The 12,799-nt window shown below is 44.4% G+C and overlaps 1 protein-coding gene and 1 non-coding gene across 2 annotated transcripts in view; one reads left to right on the top strand and one right to left on the bottom strand.

Annotated features, from left to right (window-relative positions):
* Positions 1-12,799, top strand: part of CCDC149 (coiled-coil domain containing 149) — a 96,778-nt gene that overhangs the window by 15,842 nt on the left and 68,137 nt on the right.
* Positions 6,385-6,457, bottom strand: TRNAQ-CUG. Its single transcript has one exon. It is a non-coding gene; the product is annotated as a tRNA-Gln (tRNA).

Genomic DNA, 12,799 nt, shown 5'->3' with positions numbered 1-12,799 from the left:
AATTTTAATGTAATAGAAATAACAGTGGTTTAAATAAGATAGAATTATCTGTAGTTCTCACTCACATTGTTGAAGGTCAGAGGGAACAAAAAGTGCCCACTGAATTGAGAAGGCATCTGGAGACCAAAAAAAAAGAAATGAGGCAAACAGCTCCATACAGTCAATGGATCCGTTTATTATAGGGTAATTTACTCACAGGGTGGGATGGGTTAGGGGACAATGATCTGGAAGCATTCACAGTTGCACCTGCACTGCGTAGGGGCCATGGGGACAATTTTATAGTTAAAGGGGTATTGGGTTAGGTGCTGGGAAACAGGACGTGCATTTCTAAGTCAAGACTCATGAATGAGTAACTAGTCTCGTGGGCGCAAGGAATACGTCAGTGAAGGTTTTCATCATTGTGTGGGGACTAACAGAGCATAGAGGCCACCTGGTCCTAATGATTATTAAACAATATCTATTAACTATCAATACAAAGCCCTTGATGACAAAGAAGTGACTTACTGCACAGTACAGTCCTGGGTAGGGTCAGCAAAAGGACAGGAGAAACTTTAAGGGCCCAAGATTGCCTCAGTTATGCTAACAGCCATACACACACGTACAATAAATTTGGAGGTGGACAGTTTGGGCTGATATGGCAGCTCACTGTTTTGTCAGGGATCCAGGCACCTTCCATTTCTCTGCTCTACTGCTCCATTCCAAGAGTGAGGTTTTCTATCTTGTGGACCATATATTTCAGGATGAGGAAGACATGCAAGAGTGTACCTCTCGCCTTAAGGCAGCAGTCCCCAACGTTTTTGGCACCAGGGACTGGTTTCGTGGAAGACAGTTTTTCCACGGACAGGGTTGGGGGGAGGATGGGTAGCAGCAGATGAAGCTTCGCTTGCTCGCCCACCACTCACCTCCTGCTCTGCAGTCCGGTTCCTAACAGGTGCGGACCGGTACAGGGGTTGGGGACCCCTCCCTTAAGGAAACTTCCCAGAAGTCCCAAAGGACACTTCTGCTTCCATCTTACTGACCAGCACTTTATATGTATATGGGGGATCATAGTAGTACCTACCTTGTAGGGTCTCATGGTGAGGACGAATGAGCTAATGTGTGTAAAGTGCCTGGTACACTGTCACTGATAGAGGAGGGTCTGCCCTCTGTGTTTGACTGACGCTTGCATAGTCATATCTGGGTCTCAGGCTCAGGGTCTTCCTCAGCATATCCGCTGTCCTCCATATACTTTTAGGTCTCTCTGCCTCTGAAATGTTGTCGCCTTTTGGAGCGGTCAGCCCGATCATATATTTAGCAATCTGTTGCTGCTGTCTGTGGTGATGCTGTGATTATCACTGAATTTTCTTTAGTGAAAGAGAATGCCCAATCTTGGACATTACCTGCATCAGTGATGTCTGTGCGTCCTTCTCCAAGGAATATTTTGAGTGTCAGGTCTTAATTCTGTACTAGGAGGAGAGTAATCACCTTATTGTCATTTAAATGCTATCCTGAGGAACGGTGATGACAGAGGTAGTGGTGTTGGTGGACCAACTGACTGTCAAGGAAAGCAAGTACAATTATACCCAATACTGCCTCGTGGTCCATTGGTGATTTGTAGCTAGTGAGGATTTTGCCATCTTCCCTGAAAGCCAGAATTAGCTCAGGTCGCCCACGGGAGCCCTTCACTAACATAATCAACTCATTTGCACAGTTTTCAGCCAGAGAAACAGACCTGGACAGAGTCCCCGCCTTAAGAAGCATTTACAATTTAGTCTGGTCTCTGAAATCTCTGGTGATTCGAATCACCAGGATTGCACACCCATCCGTGTTCCAGAATGAAGCTCCACCTCACTTTTTGCTGTGGGGCTGAGTTCTGAGCTGACAGTTCTTGTGGAGGAAAATTTCTCACTAATCAGTACTGCCTGGAGTTGGTGGAAAGGAAGTAAGAACGACAAAGATGAAGTTACTTTGAAGGAGCAAGTTAACGGCTTTCAGAAAAATGTGAGCAAGGTGTAGAGAGGGGGAAAAACAGCTCCGAGACACATGCTTCAGCTGGGGACACCTTCATCCTGTAGGCGGAAATTTGGGCCCAAGTGGCCCTTTAGCAATGACTCCGTGGTTCTCATCCAGAAAAAAACTGCTGGGGGAGCTTAATGAACACGACTGGTTGAAATCTTGGCAGATGGTGGTAAGAGCTCTATTTACTTGGATAATTAAAATGGTGATGGATTTGCATGGCTGATTTCAAGATCTCTAGTTTGCAGATGACTGCCTTCTGGGGCAGACGGGGATGGAACACCTCCTTGCTTTAGAGCATCTGCACCTGACTCAAGTATCAGAGAGAAGGGAGACAGGGAATAGTCCCACAGAATGCACCGTCTTGAGCTGACTCTTCATCTTGAGTACTCTGGCCCTTTTATGGAACTATTCATCCCAGCAGGGAGATAATATTTTTCAGAGAGGCAAGGTCTGCTGACAAACTTAGGAATGGAGATTGTTTTCTTTCTTTGAATAGGGCAGACACAGTTCTCTTGATTCTTTTGATACTGTGATAATAAGATAGATGCCTTTAGACTTTATTGAGTGCTTTTTTTTTTTTTAACATGCATTGCCTTATAAAATCCTTAGACTCTTCTGTGAGAGAGGCAGTGCACTGCAACAGAAAGGACATGGGGCAGACTTGTGTTCAAATCCCACCTTTGTCGCTTACAGGCTGCACGCCTTTTTTTTTAACCTCTTAGAGCCTCAGATTCTGTATGTGTAGAAGGGGGTAATGACATCTACCTTTTGGAGTTGTGATAAGGATTAATGATTTATATATGTGAAATGATGAATCATCTTTGGGCACTGAGTAGCTTCCATAAATGATGGTGGTTATTGATATCATCATTTATAGAAGAGGAAACTGAAGCACAGAGTGGGTGCGGGGCTTCTCATGGCCCGGTGGTAGGTGATGGCAGTGAAACCCACATTTCAGTTCTAAGTCCCACGTGCCACGTTGCTTCTATTAATGGCTCCTTTGTCTCTGTATCTCCCGAATTCCCTCTTGTTAAAGGATGGTCCAGGAATCAATTCTGGTTCTGCAAATGCCACCACATAGTCCTCTCAGCACCTCATCTATAAAGTGAAGACATGGCCACGGGTCCCTCTGCTCCTGGTGTTTCGGGGCAGAGCTGAGAGGTTAAGAGCTGATAGATATACAAGGCGGCGCCTTATTGGGGAATGTTAGGGTATTTTATGATTTCTTTTTTGAGACGAGGGGAAGTAGAGCCACAGCATTTTTACAGCTTTGAAAGGCAGTTTGACCGAAATGTTGTCCATGCCTTGCTGGCTTTTTGCTGCCACCCAGCCCACAGGGGGAGCCCTCTGCAACTGAATCGAATTATTATCATATAATGACGTAACCAGCGAATCTATCATTACATTCCATATGTGACTGTTATATGTTATAATGGGTCATTGCATATGTGGGGGTTGGTGACGTGGGCTGTCACCTTCATGCAGCATATCCCAGGCTCTTGGCAACCTGGATGGAAAAGGGAGAGCCTCAGATGCACAGGTAGTTTTTGTGCTCCATCCTGAACACCCAGTCTCTGAAACGAACCAGAGTTGCACGCTCCACCCTCAGCATCTCTGCCCAAGGCAAGGTCGGATCAGCTTAGCGCAGGGGAGGCGCAGGGGAGAGAGCAAATTCACTCCAGGCAAGGGATGATTTTTAAAAACATATGCTCTCTTCAGCAAATTGGAAGGGGTTTCCTAGCCCACATACGGCCAACTATAAGGAAACCCAATCTTCTTCCCTTGCTTTTTTCTCATCTTTATCAGCCTGAAAAGAATAAGAATACACTCTTTGGAGAGTGAGAAGATGGGCAGAGGGAGGAAAGGAGAAATAACAGGAGTGAAAGGATTGAAATAGATATTCAGGCAAACCTTCTTACTCAAAACTGCAGTTAACCAAGACTGTCAGTGAATTTCACATACCCCCCAGCTACAGTGGTTCACATTATAAACTCTTCCAATTACCTGAAATCTCACTTAACTTAAATTTCAGCACATCCCCTGGGGCATTCAAATAATCAAAGTTTGCCTGTCGAAAGTAATACCAGAGAGGGGAAACTGCCATGGTGACTCCCAGAAAGGTAAATCTTAAAAAAAAAAAAAAGTCTTCTTAGAGAAGAGCATTAGAATCATTAGGTTACAGACTTGATGTTGCTGAAATGCCATCTAAACCTCACAGAGCGAATGCAGATTTAGAAGAAGGCTGTGGGACACGCAGGGAGCCGTACAGTTGGAGACAGGAGATAGGCATGGACAGGAAAGACTCACACGAAGGCACCAGCGGGTTAGCGGTGCGTGGCTGGGATCACCGCAGCTGAGGACTTCAGCCAAGTGGACATCAGCGTATGGTGGGCCCCAAATGGCATGGCCCCTGTAGATGCCCAAACTTGGTCCGGTGGAGTTATAAGTATACACACCTGTATCTGCAGGTCACAGCCCTATAGTCTATCTAGAGCAGTGATTCTGCAAGACTTCAAACAATAAAGGTGGTGAATGGAGTATATGCCCAGATGATGTAGGGAAGTGCTCATTTGAAGTGATAAAAATGACGTTAAATACAAACACCATTTTGATAATTCTATAGGAGCTATCCTGTGTATGGAGCTATCTCCATACACCTCGAGTTTATATAAAACTGGACGTTTTTCCCCCAAACATGGTGCTAAAATGGAATTTAGAGATTTAAGCTTAACAAAAATTGATGGCTATCTTGCTAAAAATATATATTATAAATATCTATAAATAAATTTATAGATAATATGTATATAAATATTTTTCAGCTTCATGGAAACTGAAATTCATTTATTTCTCAGATATTGTGTGGGTATTCACTCTGGGTCAGGAGCTGTGCTTGGCTCTGGAGATGCAAAGGTGAATGAGTTGGACTCTGGCTGCAAAGAGACCTCAGTCTGTGGGGAGGCAGGTGGGTGGGCAGGTGACAGTGATGCAGTGTGATACTCTAATCAAGGTGTACCCAGAATGCCATGTGGCCGCCAGCTCTTACTCTGCCTGGGGATGGCAGAGGGCTTCCCAGTCAGGGACTTGTGAGCTGGGTCCAGGAGCTGACAAGAAAAGAGAGAGGTTAGGGAGAGCGAGTTGGGGGTAGCAGTAAGTGGGCCTTGATAGAAACATAGTGGGCGGGAAAAGTCAGGGAACTGGATTTCAGCCAGACATTGAAGGGCTCTTGTCTGCCACCCTCCTTAATGGAGATATTTTTAAAGAAGAGTGGCAGGACCCAGTTATGGTTTTCAAAGGGACTGGTACCTGGACTAGACAGGTAGGCAGACAAATGATGGTCCCAGCTAGCGATCACTGAGCAGCACAGGGTATGGGTTCCAGGAATGGAGGGAGTAGCTTTTTGAGGTTGGAGAAGGTCTGTTGATTGTTGAATACTGTTTACCTAGAGCTACTTAGTGGATGGGGGAGGAGGTTTCCCTGAATGGGGGAGAGAGGGTAGGGTAGGAAGAGGAAAGTAATAGTAGAAAGCAGAGGGGGACCAGGGGAGGAAAGAGTGAGTATGCTGTTGAGAAGTTTCTAAATTATTCCTGAACATGAACCCTTCAGCCACGTGTGTTTATCGTCACGCTGAGAAGCCTTTCTGGATTAGCAAGCCATGTTCTCACAGCAGTTAATGAGAGCTAGCCTGATCCCATCAGTAAAAGCTGCCAAGGACCATGAGTCATTGTTTGACAGAGAGGGTCACTTGGCGGAGAGGTCCCCTCCCTGACGCCCAGGCTACCTTCATCTCTCTCAGCCGTTATCTGGTTGTAAAGCCATCCAAATAGTAATGTAGTATGTCAGATAGTCCTTTAATTATTATGATCTTCCTTGTAGCGATTATGACTTGCTTTATTGCAGATAACAGTAAATGGGTAGATAAAAGCCACTCAGTGGTGAAAACAGTGGGCTTGGGTTCTTGAGAAGCACGGGGCTACCTTCAGGTGTTTGCACGTGGGCATGAATTAACATCGACAAATGAGCTATAAGCTCTGCTTTAAAAATATCATTGAAATGCAATTCAAAAGAGATCTGGTTTTGAGAGGATAATGAAAACATTTCATGATATCTAGTATACATGCCAAAACCTGGGCATTATTTTACCAAGTTTATTCCATTCATGTTTCACTGATTACCCATTGTACTTGGTGGTGTGTTCTTTTTTTTCCTTTCTCCAATTGGTAGGTTTATATACCCCACTGGAGCCATGTAAACTTCACCACTGTATATGCGTTTCTGTGTATGATGAGTAGAGGCTCAGAGGTTAGTTCAACTAAAACTTGCTTTTAAATGCGCACCAATTTTTTTTTTTTTTTTTTTTTGCTCGCCACGAGGCCTGTAGGATCTTAGTTCCCTGACCAGGAATTGAACCCGGGCCCTCGGCAGTCAGAATGCCGAGTCCTAACCACTGGGCCACCAGGGACCTCCCTGAATGCCCACCATTTCTTTTCCAGCCTCTATTCATGAAGCACTGGAAGGGGAACCTTAGCAAGCTTGAGAAATAAGCTCAGGAGGATGGATCTACCTAGGTGTATGGTCAGGCCATTCAAGGTGGCTGTTCTCTTGCTCTCTGTGCATCCCCTGCCCAACCAGTGCCTGCTTTACCTACACCCACCTCCTAGGACTGACCTTCCTACACACTTGCCCCAGGTCCCAGCCAGTGATTGTTCTTATCAAAGGAGTGGTGAGGGATGTGCTTCTTTGCTGGTTTCCCTGGTAACCGATGAGCCAACCAGACATCAGTTCCCCCTGTAACTGGCAATCTCCCCCTTCCCCCTCGGAGCGAAGCCTGCCGCCAAGTCCTGCCTGCCAGCTGCTGCGCACAGGGTGTCGCTCCAGGACCTTGCTTCAGATGTGTGAGCTCCTGCATCCATTAAACCACTGATGTCTCTGTTGCTGACTCCGGGTTCTTTCTTTGGTCTGATGGGCCTGCGGGGAGCAGCCCAACACTAGGTTATCGTGGTGAACATTTGCTGTTTTCTCACTTCCCAGCATTCATTTGTCTTTCTCAACAGCACCCCAATTTGGATGGTATTACCACCGGGTATAATCTGGAGGGACAGGTTGGAGGGATACAGTCTGGGTGTCCTGTCCCCCAGGCAAAGGATGGCACGTGATCAGCATTAGGCCAGTTGGAGAAACACTTGAGCAGAGAGACAAGGAATCTGAAACATAACGGAGTTCATCTCTACCCCATTCAGTAGCCTCTAACCCAAGCTTTCTTGCACTGAGACCTGCTGGTTCCTGGTCCTGCCTCCAGAGTCACCTCAGTGCCTACCTGTTTCTAGGTCTACTTCTCTGTCTTCCTGCCAATTCTGTGAGTTCCAGTATCCTTCCAACATGTTCCTATGAGAGAGTGTGAGTTACTGTTGCCTACAACCGAAGGATCCTAACAGATATATGCAGAGAACAGTCTGCTCGGCTACTTATTACCTTCATGATGAAGGATAAATTGACCTCTTTGAGAGCTTCAGTGTCCTCAGCTCAAAATGGGGCTAATCAAACAACCTATCTCACAGGGTTAAATAGGATGTTTCAAATAGAGCATTTGGCACAATTTGGAAAATAGTAATGTTCACTAAATAGTGGCTGCCCCACTTACTCTTATAATCAAATAAAGGTCGTCTTCTCATTATTATTACTCCTAACAGTGTCTAGCACATAGAAGACATTCAAAAAGATACTAATTTGCTTTCTCCCTCCCCTCTCCTGAAAACAAACCCTCCTTTTCCGGCGGAGAGAAGAGTGCAAGTATCCCTGGTCTGTACACTACACATGAACTTGACAAGCTGAATTATACCTTAACTGTAGAGCAAAAATGGAGGCCTAAGGAGAACCCAGTGTGTATCCCTCGGTCCCACCCGAGTGACCAAAAAGTGCTGCATTTGCCTGTTCAGCTCAGCCCTTTGGAGTGCGGTTGGGCACCCACTCGCCCACTGATGTGATTCTGATACCAGCGGCTGAGGCTGAGGCCGAGGCTAAACCCATGAGTGCATCTGGTTGCCTGGGTAGCACCCTGCCTATCAATATTGCATTAGACAAGGTGACACAGCAGGCCCCGCATTAAGAAACTGCAAAGCCAGTGCGTTCTTTGTAGGCCTGAGAGTTTGGATCAAAACGCAGGATCCAGAGTTGTGTCTACACAGGGGACCCTGAACCTCAAATCCTTTCCCTCCCCTTGTGAGCTTGGCAACCAATTCTACCCAAGCTGTATAGTCCAAGATAATTTACACCACATGATGTCAGGATGAAACTGTCTTCCTAAAAGGATTCTTAGTGTCACTCCCTTATTCAGAAACCCTCGGGGCTCCTGCTTGCTGACAGAATAAAATCTGTACTGCTCAGCAACACTTCCAGGCCCTTTCTGACCCGGCCACCATCTATCTCTCCTTCTAGCTTTATCTCACACAGCTTTTATTCCCACCCCTCCACCGAAGCCAGCCCAGCGCGTTGCTCGTTGCTTGCTGTTCTGACAATATGTCTTCCTACTTCTCACCTTTGTGCTTTGCTGTGGCTCTTTCCCTGCCAGCGGTATTGTTTTCTCATCACCACTACCTGTCACAACTCCATCTATCCCCAAACAAAACACGTCCTTCTACCTATTCTTCGGAATCCATTTCAAATGTTCACATCTTGCTCCGACTCTTTGAGTACCTTCTTTGCCAAGCTATGATCACTTGCCTCGTGATAGAAATAGTAGTAATAACAATGAATGCTGATACAGCACTTACTATTTTAAATGTCTCACATATGCAAATTCTTTTAATTCTCACATCTGCCCTGTGAAGATACTATAGTTATACCCATTTAATAAATGGGGAAACTGAGGCATGGAGAGGCTAAGTGATTGATGGCTAGTGAGTGGCAAAGCCAAGATTTGAACTCAGGCATTCCAGCTCTTTCTGCCATGCTCCCAACCATTACTCTAAACTCCTTTTCTCTGTGTTCTGGGAGCTTTGTTTTCATCTCTTTATAGAACTTAACATGCTACAGTTAGTAAGTATTCATGAGTGATCATTTGGCCACTTACTATCATCTATTATTATCTTTTTTATTGTAATAATTATTATGACTATAAAAAAGTACCAGGTACCATTGTAAGTTTATAGACATTTATTTCTCCCCAGCCAGGAATGTGTACCTCAACTTGGTAATGTGAAAATTGTGCTGAACTTGGAATGAGAAGAATCTTCAGTTTATGTTTAACTCTGGGGCCTACTAGCCAGCCTTGGATAAGTCAGTTCACCGTTCTGAGTCCCAGTTTCCTCATCTGTAGAATGAGGGGCCTGACTTAGATCATTCCTGAGGTCTTCACTAGCTGTGAGTTTGAGCATCTGTAAAATGGGTACCATACCACGTGTGTCACAGGTATGTTGAAGATGTAGTAAGATTGAATTTTCTCATTCACCAGCTATGCACTATGTGCTGTTTTCAGCACTGGGGATCTGGGGTGAGACAGCACAATTCTTGCTGCCATGGAGCGGGACATGTTGAAAGTAAATCAATAATTAGTTATGTAACTCAAGGTCAAGTAATAAGTGCTGTGAAGGAAGGTAACACAGTATAAGGGGATTGAGAGTCTGCGTGGCGGCAGAGCTTCCTGAGAAGGAGACATTACAACAGAGATTCGAACGAATCCAGGGAGGAAGCCACACAATCTAAGCAGAGGGCAGTGCAAAGGTCCTGAGGTTGGAATTGGCTTGATGTGGTCAAAGCTAGCAAGGAGGCTAGTGAGGGTGGAGAGCAGTGAGCAAGGGGGAGTGGAAGGACTTTGGATTTTGCTTTAAAGGTGATGGGAGGCCATGGGGGATTTTGAGCTACCACATGTTGCCATCATTTGAAAAGCATCTTTCTCGTCACTACTTGGAAAATAGACTGTAGGTGGGTAGAAGCAGGAGGTAGAAATAGGAGGCTAAGACCACTGTCCAGTCAGGAGATAATGGTGGCTTGAAGGAGGGTGACAGTGGTAGAAGTGGGTGAGAAGTATTCGAATTCAATATGTCTTATGAAGGTAGTGCCCACAGGATTTGCTGATGAATTAAATGAGGGCTGGCAAAGAAAGAGAAGAGGCAAGGATGCTTCCAAGGTTTTCATGGAAAACCAAATATGGTTTGTACCACTTATTTACCAAGAGGGAAGTTTCGGGGCGGGGCAGGTCCGAGGGAATATCAAGGGTTCAGTTTAAGATGCCTCTGAGATGTTCAGATAGAGTTACACATTGGATAGCAGAGCAAGAGGTACAGATGAGAGGTCTGAGCTGTGATATCAGTTTGGGTGAAATCAGCACAGAGATGAGAGTGAAAGTCATTGGACCGTATGAGATCACCTTGTTGCAGGGCTGGGCAGGGGTAGAATTCGAGTTAGCCGAGAGGGCTAGGGCCTGAGTCACAACTTAGACAATTATGAGTTCAAGTGCTCTTTGAAAAATGAAGTGTCTCATGCCTGTGATGCAGCTGATGAAGACCCCAGTGTGGTGAACTGCCCATCAGCCGACACTCGGCTAGCCAGAGCGCTTGGGACATGGAGTTGGCTGACCACTGAGCAGGACTCTAGGTGGCCTGTATCTCCTCAGCCGCTCCCCATGGAGTATGATTGAAAAGGCCCCAGGAGGGCTGCCTGTCTTCCAAACAGGGTCTCAAAATACTATGAATTAAAATGCATTGCTTTCAGTTACACAATTATCTCCTAGAGTGTCTTGTTAAAAATATAGTTTGACCCAAGAGAGGTAATTTGTGGAATTGCTAATAATTTAATTGGTACCAATATAGAATACTAAAAACAGCCTGGAATTTGTAGTTAAGAGCCCTAGTTTGAGCTGACAGTTGTTAGCTTTTTGACTCTGGGAAAGACAATCTCAGCTATCTTGTCTGTAAAATGGGAAAAGCAGTTTTTGTCACACTTGTCATACAGTGTTGGCTATCGAATGAGAGAGTCTTTGGGAAAATGTTTTGTAAGTTTTAACTGCTGTAAAAATAATGCCTTTAATTTTGAGAACATTTCCAAAGCCAAATTTTAGCATAGTACGTTGAATTTCAAGCTCATGGTAATCTCAGTAAGGTGGGCAGAGCAGGTATTAATTAATCAGAATTGTGCTTCAATCCCAAAGAACTGGTTAATTATTTCTATTACATAATAGCTTTTATTCGGGTGCCTTTTATACCTACTCATCTCTCAAAACTCATTTCAAGCATCATCTCCTCTGTGTAGCTTTTCTTTCCTGCCCAATACCTACCCCCCAGCCCCCATCTTGCCTCTCTTAATGCCTTTTACTAACTATTTGTTGAATGAATGAATGAATAAATGTGCAAAGTGGCTTATTATAGAAGAGTCATTTCCAAACTTTTAAAATGGCAGTCCACCATAAATGTGTGAAAACATACATATATGTATGTTTATTCGTATACACGTATGCAAAAAGAAAAGTTTCAGGAAGCAATGCTTACCTTTACTGCATGGGATTCACGCTATTTTCTGTTCTTTATTTTTTAAAGAAAATGAGGGTTGCAACTGAATTGATTTCACTACCCAGACTAATGTATCGTGACCCACAGTTTGGAAGACACTATTATGGAAGATGCTGGCAGCTGGGAACCTTGTTCTTTGCAATTGGGCAAGTCACTTGGGTTATCTGGGAGGTTTTTTTTCCACTCCAGCATTCATGCTAATTCTCAAGAATAAAGGCATTGTGAGGTGATGGGAATAGGCACGTAAGCACTGTGGCAGCTTGAACATTTACTGCATATAACACACTTTTGGTTTTTCCTGGCCTACATGAGGAAGTCAAAATCTAATAAATTCTTAGGTTTTGGACAATTGCTGCTTGAGAGAGATTTGATTTTAGTCACCAGTATGTCTTTGAGACTATACAGAGATTCGCAAGGGTGACTTTCAAATAATAGGCAGGTTCCATATTTGAAATCCTTGGGCCCCAGATATGTTTTAGAGGCAGGAGTTTTGGTGTCTGAAAAGAAATGTAATAAGTGTACTGTATATCGTGTATCAACCCCAGTAGAGTTCTGGGCAGCAGCTGGAAATCAAACACATTGATTTGTCTTCAGCAAATGTATGAATATTCACAACCAGTGGCATAAAGACAGTAAAAACCCTCACATAGGCTGAGGTCACTAATAGGATGCGAACACATTTTCAGTTTTCAAAACTTTGGGGGTTTCAGAAAAACCCATAAGGAATTGTGGAAGTTATATTTTGTTATCCAAGTATCATGTTTTTCCATTTCAAAATCCCCAGGACCATTTATCCCTTTAGGAGACCAAATGCTTGGCTCAGTGCCTAACACATAGAAGGCACCCAGAAAATATTTGTTGAATGAATGATTGAGAGCAACTACAGCTTATAGAAAATTGTTAGGACCAAGCCACTTTTGAGAAAACAGCCTCTAGTTTTATCCCATGTCATTTAAGTGGATGGAAACCTTGTTGCCTCTACTTGGCTCCCTCAGGAGGAGCAGAGGGGAGAGATGCTCGTGGATTCTTTGTTTATTTTTTCCTTCTTTCTTCAGGCCTTGCATCTAGTTTTAGAAGGGGGTGGGTCAAGAGATTCTAGGTATAAAAAGTAGCCAAATTAAAAATTCCCTTTTCTTAGCTTCCCTATGCTGAAAATACCAGCTAGATGTAGTAACCAATTCCATGAATACTCTGGTTGTCTTTTCACTGAGTGCTTGGTTTGTCAGGAATTGGGGTTCCACAGGCTTGGCTGTACAAAAACCTGGGCTCGAATTCTAGCTCTGCCAAACCCTTGGCATATT

Source organism: Phocoena sinus, chromosome 5 (assembly GCF_008692025.1).
Source record: "Phocoena sinus isolate mPhoSin1 chromosome 5, mPhoSin1.pri, whole genome shotgun sequence".
NCBI classification, from domain to species: domain Eukaryota; kingdom Metazoa; phylum Chordata; class Mammalia; order Artiodactyla; family Phocoenidae; genus Phocoena; species Phocoena sinus.
Note: the sequence above shows the minus strand (reverse complement) of the source record. Positions and strands in the feature narration are given on the sequence as shown.